At 41.9% G+C, this 12,743-nt stretch overlaps 1 non-coding gene across 1 annotated transcript; it reads left to right on the forward strand.

Moving 5' to 3' along the window:
• The first annotated feature begins 11,739 nt into the window (after positions 1 to 11,739).
• LOC119920577 lies at positions 11,740 to 11,877 on the forward strand. Its single transcript, XR_005448311.1, has one exon. It is a non-coding gene; the product is annotated as a small nucleolar RNA SNORA7 (small nucleolar RNA).
• The last annotated feature ends 866 nt before the right edge of the window (positions 11,878 to 12,743 follow it).

Raw genomic sequence — 12,743 nt, forward strand, 5'->3', positions numbered from 1 at the left:
TCAGGCATGCTAAGTAGTTACATTACCATTCCTCTACCTCCCCCACTAGCAATCCACATTCTTGGTGGAGCGATTTGTCTGGTTAAACAAACGCATGAAGTCCTGAGTCAGTTCTTGAGTCATTATCAGTGTAAGTGCTTTTTTCATGTTCTATTCTATGGAAGTGCAGGAGTTTGATAGGAGTCAAATTCTATATCCTTCACCCTCTTCACTGGAAATGTCGACTGCACTGGAGTTTTCTGCAGACCGTAAGCTCGTCACTGGCAGGGAATGTGTCTACCCAACTCTGTTATATCGCAATAATTATCACGATAATAATTATGTTCCTTATTAAGCACTTACTATGTACCAAACACTGTTCTGGGGTAGATTCAAGTTAATTATGTTGGACACAGTCCCTGTCCCACATGGGGCTCACAGTCTAAATACAGGGGAGTAGAATTTAATTCCCATTTTACAGATGAGGTAGCTGAGGACCGGAGAAGTGAAGTGATTTGACCAAGGTCGCACAGCAGATTTGTGACAGAGTAGGGATTAGAACCTAGGTCCTCTGACTCTCAAGTCTGTACTCTTTCCACAGGCCTCACTGCTTCTCTTGTGCTCTCCCAAGGGCATATTACAGTGCTCTGCACACCGTAAGACAGTGTTCTGCACACAGTAAGTGCTCAATAAATACCACTGGTCAATTGGTTGATTGACTGCTTTGGGAGGTCAGAAAGACATATAAGCAGAGGATTAGATTTATAAAGAACAGTTCTACTTGTGAAGCAGCAGCCTATGTTTTTTTCATCCAATTTCTTTCACCAGAGTAGTTACATGATTTTTTTATAGCATTTATTAAGTGCTTACTATGTGCAAGGCACTGTTCTAAGTGCTGGGGAGGTTACAAGGTGATCAGGTTGTCCCACATGGGGCTCACAGTCTTAATCCCCATTTTCCAGATGAGGTAACTGAGGCACAGAGAAGTTATGTGACTTGCCCAAAGTCACACAGCTGGCAATTGGCGGAGCAGGATTTGAACCCATGACCTCTGACTCCAAAGCCCATGCTCTTTCCACTGAGCCATGCTGCTTCTCTACTGAGCCATGCTGCTTCTCTGATTGAGTGAAATCAGAAACCTTATCTACAAAGTTAAGGAAGAGAGGAACAGGCAATAGGAAAAGATGGGATGCAAAGGAGGAACTTTAGAAGGGAAGATCAAATCAGTCGTATTTATTGAGTGCTTACTGCGCGCACTGTACTGAGCTCTTGGGAGGGTACAAGGAGTTTACAGTCTAGAGGATGAGGGAAGACGAAGAATCCAGTTGGTGCCACATTTGAATTTAAGACATTGGTTGATGCCAAATGGACGCAAAGTATGTCCTTGTTTTTATTCTGAAAGTCAAAGGATCTGAGCTAACTCCTCTATGCATCATTTAAGAAATAATAAATAACTTCGAAGGGGAATCACTTGGCAACATTTAAGAAACAGGGTGGCCTGGTGGAAAGAGCGAAGCCCTGGAAGTCAGAGGACCAGGGTTCGAACCCCAGCTCTGTGACTTGTCTGCTGTGTGACCTTGGACAAGTCACTTCACTTCTCTGTGCCTTAGTTACTCCATCTGTAAAATGGGGATTAAGACTGTAAGCCCATGTGGGACATGAACTTTGTCTAACTTTGTATCTACTCCAGAGCTTAGTAGAGCTCCAGGACTATAATAAGCGCTTAATAAATACCATTAAAAAAAACTAACTTCCCTGTTAGATCAGCAACTCATTGGTGGCAGGGATCATTTCTATAGGGAAGCAGCATGACTCAGTGGAAAGAGCCCGGACTTTGGAGTCAGAGGTTCGAATCCCAGCTCTGCCAATTGTCAGCTGTGTGACTTTGGGTAAGTCACTTAACTTCTCTGTGCCTCAGTTACCTCATCTGTAAAATGGGGATTGACTGTGAGCCCCCTGTGGGACAACCTGATCACCTTGTAACCTCCCTAATGCTTAAAACAGTGCTTTACACATAGTAAGTGCTTAATAAATGCCATCATTATTTATTTATTTATTATTTACAAATTCTATTGACCTCTCCCAAGCACTTCATACAGTGCTCGGATTCAGTGCTTAGAACGGTGTTTGGCACATAGTAAGCACTTAACAAATACCATCATTATCATTAATATTATTATAACTGGTAGGTGTTCAGTAAATACAGTTGATTGAATGATTGACCAGAGTAGGAGATCACATGTCACTTAGAGCCCCACTCAGAGAAAACCAGAGGGTTTTAGTAAGTGCTTGCTGTTTACAAACGACTCTACTAGATGATGTTTGGCATTATAGAGGAAATAGAAGATACATCCCTACCTTTAGTGAGTTCATAACCCAATTATAGTTGCGGCGTTTGAATTTTTTTAATGATATTTGTTAAGCACTTACTAATACATCAAGCACTGTTGTAAGTGCTGGGGTAGTTACAAGTTTATCAGTTTGGACAAAGTCCCTGTCCCATACAGGGCTCGCAGTCTAAGTAGGAGGAAGGAGGATTTCATCCCCATTTTACCGATGAGGAAACTGAGGCATTGGGAAGTTAAGTGACTTCCCGAAGGTCACACAAGCAATCGGCGGAGTCCAGATTAGAATCCAGGTCCTATGATTTCCAAGGCTGTGCTCTTTCCACTAGGTGTTAATGGTATTTGTTAAGCATTAAGTAAACGCTAAGCACTGTACTAAATCCTGGGGCGGGTACTGACACATAGTAAGTGCTTAACAATTGCCACAATTCTTATTATTACAATACAGTCAGAGAAAATCCATGCCCTTGTGTAGAGCACATGGGTCTGGAACTCAGAAGGACCTGAGTTCTAATCCCGGCTTCCCCACTTTTCGGCTGTGGGACCTTGGGCAAATCACTTAACTTCTCTGATGCCTCACAGCCCTCATCCGTCAAATGGGGTTGAAGACAGTGAGCCCCATGGGGGTCATGGACTGTGTCCAACTTCATCAGCTTGTATCTGCTCCAGGGCTTACTACAGTGCCTGGCATATAGTAAGGGCTTAACAAAGGCCATTAAAAATAAATCAATAAATGAATGAATCCCCCATTCCATATGGGATTCCCAGTCTACGAGAGAAGGAGAAGTTACATTTGAGGAAACGGGCCCACAGAAGTTAAGTGATTTGTGCAAGATCATTCAGCAGGCAAGCGCAGAGTCAGAATTAAAATCCAGTTCTCCTGGTTTCCCATTCAATTTCATTCATTCGATCGTATTTATTCAGGGCTAACTGTGTGCATGGCACTGTACTAGGCACTTGGGAGAGTGCAATATAACAATAAACAGAAGCAGCGAGAAGCAGCATGGCTCAATGGAAAGAGCCCGGGCTTGGGAGTCAGAGTTCATGGGTTCAAATCCCGGCTTTGCCTATTGTCAGCTGTGTGACTTTGGGCAAGTCACTTCACTTTTCTGTGCCTCAGTGACCTCATCTGTAAAATGGGGAGTCCCACGTGGGACAATCCGATCACCTTGTATCCTCCCCAGTGCTTAGAAAAGTGCTTTGCACATAGTAAGTGCTTAACAATTGCCATTATTATTATTATTATTAATAATTATAAACAGGCACATTCCCTGCCCACAACGAACTTTCATTCTCTGTGCCCTTTCCACTGTTCATTCAATTCATTTAGTTGTATTTATTGAGTACGTATTGTGTGCAGAGGCCTGTACTAAGCGCTTGAGAGAGTACAGTAGAACAATAAACAGACACATTCCCTGCCCATGACGAGCTTACAGTCTTTGTAAGCTTAGCCACTATTCATTCAATTCATTCAATCTTATTAACTGAACACTCACTGTGTACAGCACTGTACTAAGTGCTTGGGAGAGTGGAATAGAACAATAAACAGACACAATCCCTGCCCACCATGATTTTATGCCACACTACTCGGCTTGCCAAACTAACATCAACTGGTGCCAATCTGCTACAATCTTTCCACAGTAAGACCGTAAAAAAAGACAAAACCCCCCAAATTCCAGGGTTTTTCCCCTATCTCCCACCCTATACCTGTTAGGGGAGCTGGTGAGAGGATGGGTGGGAAACAGGGGCGGCGTGGTTCAATGTAAAGAGCATGGGCTTTGAAGTCAGAGGTCATGGGTTCAAATCCTAGCTCCATCAATTGTCAGCTGTGTGACTTTGGGCAAGTCACTTCACTTCTCTGGGCCTCAGTTACCCCATCTGTAAATTGGGGATTAAGACTGTGAGCACCCCGTGGAACAACCTGATCACCTTGTAACCTCCCCACTGGGTGCTTTGCACATAGTAAGCATTTAATAAATGTCATTATTATTATTATAGGGGAAATTCTATCACATTGTTTGGGCACTTAACAACGTTTGACCCCGAAATGCCCCTCCCAGCTCCACGGCACTTTCAAACTTCTGCACGGCAGAACAGCCATGAAGAAAGCAGCAGGAAGAGTGTAAATCATGAGACCCTGGAGGGGGATCTATTCTTGGGTAGAAAACCGTATGCCACATTTTATCCATTTGGCCATTTAAAATGCTTTTTCATAAAGGGTACTTATGTTTTAGTGGCAGTTTTTCTGTATATCTTTACTTGTCAGTGAGTCGTATTTATTTGAGCACTTACTGTGTGTAGAGCACCGTACTAAGTGATCGTGAAAGTACAATACAACAATAAAACAGACACATTTCCCCTCCCACGATGAGCTTACAGCCTAGTCTACTTCTGACTTCTATTGACATCTCGGCTCCCAATTCCAATCACGACTAGAGGCGAAAATTTTCTCACCCTCAGAAAGTGATGGAAGGAAAAATCAGAGGCATTAGTGCACTGATTATGTAATCTGAGGTAGCCAGCATTTTCTCCCAATAAAACATCCCTAATCGATGCATAAGGAGAATACAAAAACAGTCTCCTTCTTGCTTCAATTATTCTCTGTAGGAATTTTCCCCTTTTAATGAGGAAGGAAAACTAGCACATGTTGAGCACTGTCTGGGGATTCTGATTGTCCGGCCTCCTGAATCGTGGTCACTAGTTTGTTAAATCAACCGATACATTGCACAGAAGAGCACAGTTCTGATAAGATCGAGGTGAATCATTCTAGGAAACGCAGGTGTTTGCACACAGGGTGCGTTCTCTGAGCTGAGCTGACAGACACCCTTTAGAGTACAAGGTTTACTCAGAAATGGACGTTTCTCCTCTTCACATCCAATGTCGTTCCTGGTCTGGATTGTGACCGTCAAGAGCTGCTGAATAGGACAGACAGAAAGGTCAATTTTGGCATAAAGTCATGATAATAATAATAATGATGGTATCTGTTAAGCACTTACTATGTGTCGAGCACTGTTCTAAGCACTGGGGTAGATATAGGCTCATTGGGTTGGACACAGTCCCTGTCCCACATGGGGTTCACAGTCTTAATCCCCATTTTCCAGATAACGTAACTGAGGCCCGGATAAGTGAAGCGATTTGCCCAAGGTCACACAGCAGACATGTGGTGGAACCAGAATTAAAACTTAGTTCCTTCTGACTTCCACGCCTGTGTTCTTTCCACTAAGCCACACCGCTTACAATCTGATCTTTGCCAGCCGCTCCTGGAATCAGAAATGGAGACACATCACGGTTTCCTTCAGGAGACAATCCATTCCTGACCACTCCTAGGTCTTCCGCTCCGAAGAATAAAGGAATGAAAATCCTTCCCACGTTATGCAAGGAGAGCAGTGGACAATGCATTCAATAATTTATTCTCGTCAATCAAGCTTTATGGGAAAGAAGGAAGATAGTGATGTGTGGAGGTAGATCAGAGGTTGGTTATGGGACTCTGGAAAGGGTCATGGGGAAAGAGGAAGTTGGGTATCAAGAAACCCAAAATGTAACTACCATCAGTAAGTTGAAGTTAGGGGTGCGAACTGGGCAGGGTGGGTTGTAATGGGAGAATCGCCAGATAAAGTAGGAGGATTATTTATTTATTTATTTATTTCACTTGTACATATCTATTCTATTTATTTTATTTTGTTAGTAGGTTTGGTTTTGTTCTCTGTCTCCCCCTTTTAGACTGTGAGCCCAATGTTGGGTAGGGACTGTCTCTATATGTTGCCAATTTGTACTTCCCAAGCGCTTAGTACAGTGCTCTGCACATAGTAAGCGCTCAATAAATATGATTGATTAATTGATTGAGGAGGAGCTCCCCCTCCTCCCCCTCCCCATCCCCCACGCCTTACCTCCTTCCCCTCCCCACAGCACCTGTATATATGTATATATGTTTGTACATATTTATTACTCTATTTATTTTACTTGTACATATTTATTCTATTAATTTTATTTTGTTAATATGTTTTGTTTTGTTGTCTGCCTCCCCCTTCTAGGCTGTGAGCCCGCTGTTGGGTAGGGTCCGTCTCTATATGTTGCCAACTTGTACTTCCCAAGCGCTTAGTCCAGTGCTCTGCACACAGTAAGTGCTCAATAAATACAACTGAATGAATGAATGAATGATGGAGCCCCAGTGGGCCAGTGGTAATAATAATAATGGCATTTGTTAAGAGCTTACTATGTGCCAAGCACTGTTCTAAGCACTGGGGGGATATAAAGTGATCAGGTTGTCCCATCCTGAGGACCAGCTGCTCAGGTGTCCTCTGACTCTCTGGCCTGTGCTAGGGCCTGCCTGCTGCTGCTGAATATTCAACAAAAGCAGAGATAACGCAATTGTTAAAAGTCAATTGGGTCTAACATTCGCAATCTCTGACATTAGACATTAACAGCATGACATGGTGGATACAGCACGGTCCTGTGAGTCAGAAGGTCATGGGTTCTAATCCCAGCTCCTCCACTTGTCTGCTGTGTGACCTTGGGCAAGTCACTCCACGGCTCTGTGCCTCAGTTATCTCCACAGTAAAATGGGAGTTGAAACTGTGAGAGCCCAAGTGGGACAGGGACTGTGCCCAACTTGATCTGCTTGTATCCATCCCAGCACTTAGATAGTAAGCGCCTAACAAATGCCATCATTATCACTATTATTATTATTAGACTGAAAGCTTTAGAAGCTGGGGATCATGTCTTCTACTTCATAATGAATGTTCCCTAAATGATAGTAGAGGCTCAGTGAATCCCACTGAAATAAAGATATCTATCCAGATCATTTTCTTTGGCTATGACACTTCAAAAGAGAACAATGAGAAAACAGAGCACAAAGAAAGACTGTTTTAGATGGTTAAGAGACTGTGAAGAGATTGGGCCCCATAATAGTTTTTTTTATGGTTTACTGTAATATTTGTAAACCATAAACCAGACTGAGCCCCGTCCTTCCTCTCTCCCTCCTCCCCCTCCGCATCCCCCTCCACCCTACCTCCTTCCCCTCCCCACAGCACCCGTATATATGTTTGTACAGATTTATTACTTTATTTATTTTACTTGTACATATTTACTATTCTATTTATTTTGTTTTGTGTTGTTGTCTGTCGCCCCCTTCTAGACTGTGAGCCCGCTGTTGGGTAGGGACCTTCTCCATATGTTGCCAACTTGTACTTCCCAAGTGCTTAGTACAGTGCTCTGTACACAGTAAGCACTCAATAGATATGATAGAATGAATGAATATTTGTGTATCTTGCAACCTTGTCTAAAGTCTTCCACAAAATCTCTGTCTTGTTCAGATCTCATCTTTCTGAAAGTACAGAAGCAAGGAAATGCAACCTGAGGACTCAGTAAGTAATCAATGAATGGTATTTATTGAGCACTTACTATGTGCAGAGTAATGTACTATTCGCTTGGGAAAGTACAATACAATCGAATTCGCAGACAACTTCCCTGCACATACCGAACTAGAAACTATGTAGGCATTAGTCAAAGTCCTTCTAGGACCTGTTTCACTAAACATTCAGTGTGTGTCCTTATTCTCAAAAGTCATGAGAAAACTCAAGGGATCTTTAATAATAGATATTTACCAACTTCTAGAGTTGCATTATTTTCAGGCAACATATTGTCAATTGTTTCACATCATAAAGTGTTGCGCTGCTCTTTCTTTGTGGTTAAGTTTAGTTGATCAGTCAAACATATTTATTGACACTGTATTAAGCACTTGGGTGAGGACAGTATAGTAGAGTTGGTAGACATGTTCCCTGCCCACAAAGAGCTTGCAGTCTAGAGAGGGTGACAGTTGATCACTCCCCTATTCTCTCACACCTCCACATTTGGTCCTGACAGGAAGGAAGTGTTGTTACTCACTCTGTGCTTGATTTTGTTAAATGATTCATTATTTTGTCACTATTCCTCTCTCTGGAAGCCACGCCTTCAATTTCCTCTCCAGTGTTACTCAGAAATTTGGATTGTTCAACTCCATTTGTTAATTGTCAGCTGTGTGACTTTGGGCAAGTTACTTAACTTCTCTGTGCCTCAGTTACCTCATCTGTAAAATGGGGATTAAGACCATGAGCCCCATGTGAGACAACCTGATCACCTTGTATCCTCCCAGTGCTTAGAACAGTGCTTTGCACATAGTAAGTGCTTAACAAATACTATTATTATTATTATTATTATTATTGGTGTCATTTTGCATCAAGTTGTGTAAGTACAGTGGGCAATACCACTACGTGACTGTAAAATCTTTTCTTATAAAGAGTTTCTTACAAAGTTCATATTTACTCCAAAGCACTAGAAGAGTAAAGCAGAATAGCCTTTGAACTATTAAAGTAGTAAAGAGGGAGAGAGAGGGAGAGAGGGGGATTCACCATAGACCATAATGTAAATAAGCCTACTGAAGTATGAATCTTCATTCAGTCATTGAGTTGCATTTATTGAACTCTTACTGTGTGTAAAGCCCCGTACTAAGTGCTTGGGAGAGTATTCTGGAACATAGCGAGTGTATGGCAGGGCAGGGAGGGAGACCAAATACTAGAATATTTTAATTGTACATTTGCATAAATATCTTAGTTAAAATTTCCATTTATTTTAATTAAACATGGAAACTTCAATCAATCAATGGTATTTACTGAGCACTTACTGTGTGCAGAGCACTATACTAAGCACTTGGAAGAGTGAAAGGCAACAGAGTTGGTAGACACATTCCTTGTCCACAAGTAATTTACAATCTAAATGGGGAGACAGACATTAAAAGAAATTAGAGATATGTCTACAAATGCTGTGGGTGAGTTATCATCTGCTTTAAACGTACAGATATAAATGCATAGGTGACTCAGAAGGGAGAGGGAAAGTTGAAATGAGGGCTTAGTCAGGGAAGACCTCTTGGAGTAGGTGTGCTTTTAATAATACTTTGAAGGTGGGGAGAGTGTTGGTCTTTCATATTTGAAGGGGAAAAGAGTTCCAGGACAGAGGGAAAGTGTTGGGTAAGGGGTCAGTGGAAAAGTCACTTAACCTCCACATACTTCAGTTTCCTCATCTGAAAATGAAGATAAAAGAGATTCTGAGTCCCTTTATGAAAGAATTGTGGCCAATCTCATAATCTTCTTCTATCTACCCTAGTCCTTTGCACATAGTAAGCACTTCATAAATGTCTCCCCTCCTCTAGACTGTGAGTTCACTGTGGGCAGGATTGTCACTGTTTATTGTTGTAGTCTACTTTCCCAAGTGCTTGGTATCTTGGTATAGTGCTCTGCACACAGTAAATGCTCAATAAATACAATTAAATGACTGACTGAATGAATAAATGTCACAGTTGCTGTTGAAAATGGAAATGACATTCTGTAAATATTCCTTTTATCAGTGAGACGTGAGATTGAACAATTAGGTTGTAAGTTTGCTATGGGCAGGGGATGTATCTACCAACTCTGTTGTTCTCTCCCAAGCACTTAGTACAGTGCTCTCAACATAGTAAGTACTCAATATATAACGTCAATTGACATATAGAGGGAGGTTCTTTAGTCTTTCTCATTCCAAATGTCTGAAGATTTTCCTCTGCCTTTCTCTGTTAGCTCATAAAAGAGAGAAGGGCTTCTTAAATAATAATGGTATTTGTTAAGTGCTTACTATGTGCCAGGCAGTGTACTAAGCACCGACGGTCTATGTGAAAATAGTGTCTTGTGAAAATGCACATTTGGAAACAAAGGTCATACAGAAATGGTAAAAGAATGGACAGAGTGAAAAGAAGAAGGTGAAGGGTCACATGAAAAGTTCCTTAACTATTTAGACTGTTCCATGTTGGCATTGTAATTCCTCATCTTCCTAGCCGTATGTTTGTACATATTTATTACTCTATTTATTTATTTATTTATCTTACTTGTACATATCTATTCTATTTATTTTATTTTGTTAGTATGTTTGGTTTTGTTCTCTGTCTCCCCCTTCTAGACTGTGAGCCCGCTGTTGGGTAGGGACTGTCTCTATGTGTTGCCGACTTGTACTTCCCAAGCGCTTAGTACAGTGCTCTGCACACAGTAAGCGCTCAATAAATACAATTGATTGATTGGTTGATCAATGGCTAAAGATACTCTTCTGAGGTAAGGAGAGCCTCTGATTTCTATAGAGAAAATTTGAATATAAATATACTCACTTCTCCATCACTTGAAATTTGTGTCCTCACAAATCTACCTATTAAGGTAGATTAGGAGAAGCAGCATGGCTTAGTGGAAAGAGCCCGGGCTTGGTAGTCAGACGTTGTGGGTTCTAATCCCGGCTCTGCCATCGATCAGCTGTGTGACTTTGGGCAAGTCACTTGACTTCTCTGTGCCTCAGTGACCTCATCTGTAAAATGGGGATTAAGACTGTGAGCCCCAATGTGGGACAACCTGATTCGTTGTATCTACCTCAGCGCTTAGAACAATGCTTGGCACATAGTAAGCACTTAACAAATGCTATTATTATTATTATTATTATTATTATTATTATCATTAAGGGAAAGTCACTCCATGGTGCCTACTCATTTTGCCACCACGGGTGTGTGTATAAACAGTTTCTTTTAATATGGCAAAATGCCATAGTCAAAGTGACCTGGTTCTCTAATGACATTTCAGAAAAAGTAGGTAGTGTAAACACTTGTACACTCCCAAGCGTTTAGTACATTGCTCACACACAGGAAGAGCTCAATAAATATGACTGATTGATTGATTAGGACAGAGCTGAATGTACATGTCAAACTCTGGCAAGTCACGTAACCTACATGAGCCTCTATTTTCTCATCTATCAAATGGGGTAAAATAAATTGAGAGTCCTGTGTGGGTCAGGGACTGTGTCCAATCTCATAATTTAATAATAATTGTGGTATTTGTTAACTGCTTACTCTGTGCCAGACACTGTTCATTCATTCATTCAGTTGCATTTTTTGAGCACTTATTATGTGCCAAGCACTGTTCTAAGCACTGAGGTAGATACAAGGAATCAGGTTGTCCCCCATGGGGCTCACTGTACTAAGTGCTTGGAAGGTACAATTCGGCAACAGATTGAGACAATCCCTACCCAACAACGGGCTCACAGTCTAGAAGGGGGAGACAGACAACAAAACACTCTTCTAACCACTGAGGAGGATACAAGCAAAGCAGATTGGATACAGTCTCTGTCCCACATGGGGCTCACAGTCTTAATTCTCATTTTACAGATGAGGTAACTGAGGGCCAGAGAAGTGAAGTGACTTGCCCCAGGTCACCCAGGAGATTAGTGGCGGAGCCAGTTTTAGAACGCCAGGTCCTTCTGACACCCAGGACCGTGTTCTGTCCACTAGGCCTTGCTACCTCTGTTTGTACCAACTCTACACATAGTAAGCACTGATTGAGTTCCATAAACATTAAATGAAAGTTACAAACTCATTACCCCCTCAGAATCACCCCTGGAGAGTTTCCAGTCCTCTACCAGTCTTGGCTAGCGGAGGGAGAGTCAAGCAGAGGCCTGTCCATTCCATTCCTAGCTTGGGCAGTGGCTAATGAGTGGAAGGCAATCTGCTACAAGTCAAAACTCAACTGTGCACTGCACGGAAAAAGGTAATGGTAAACCACTTCTATAATTTGACTAAGAAAACTCTATGGGATCCACTACTGGAACAATTGCAGATGGAAGTGGGGCGTTCTGGGAGAGATGTGTCCACGGAGTCGCTGAAGGTTGGAGATGACTCAACAGCATAATAATAATGGTATTTGTTAAGCACTTACTATGTGCAAAGCACTGTTTTAAATATTGGGAGGATACAAGGTGATCAGGTTGTCCCACGTGAGGCTCACAGTCTTAATCCCCATTTGTCAGATGAGGTCACTGTGGCATGGAGAAGTGACTTGCCCAAAACCCCACAGCTGACAAGTGGTGGAGTTGGGATTAGAACCCGTGACCTCTGACTCTCAAGCCGGTGCTCTTTCCACTGAGCCACGCTGCTTCTCAAGACAAGATAAGACAGCCTCGAAAGGCTTTTGGGAAAAGCCTAACAGTGAATTTTGAGTCTCTCTTCTCAAAGTCTGTTTTGAATCTGTGTTTCTTTTATGGAGGGAAGCCCTTTTCACATTAGGTTTGCCTATCTAAAGTTCTCCTTTACTGAGTCTAAACTCTAGAATCACACTGTAAGATTCATTGAATTTGTAATGATTTCTATGTGCAGACCATCTTGCTAAACTAGGACATTTACTAGATAGACAGGACTCAATCCCTATCCTACACGGGGTTCACTGCATATCGACAGTAAAAGAGGACTTTTGATTTTTATCTTAGAGCTTAAGTATTCCTCACAATCCCATAGAAATGGGTGAGCACATATAGACTTATAGGAAACACATCCCCATTTTTGAAGGTCTAACAATAAAATAGCAGAACCATAGCATGGAATAAGCC

The sequence above is a fragment of the Tachyglossus aculeatus genome, chromosome X1, assembly GCF_015852505.1.
Source record: "Tachyglossus aculeatus isolate mTacAcu1 chromosome X1, mTacAcu1.pri, whole genome shotgun sequence".
In the NCBI taxonomy this organism is placed as follows: domain Eukaryota; kingdom Metazoa; phylum Chordata; class Mammalia; order Monotremata; family Tachyglossidae; genus Tachyglossus; species Tachyglossus aculeatus.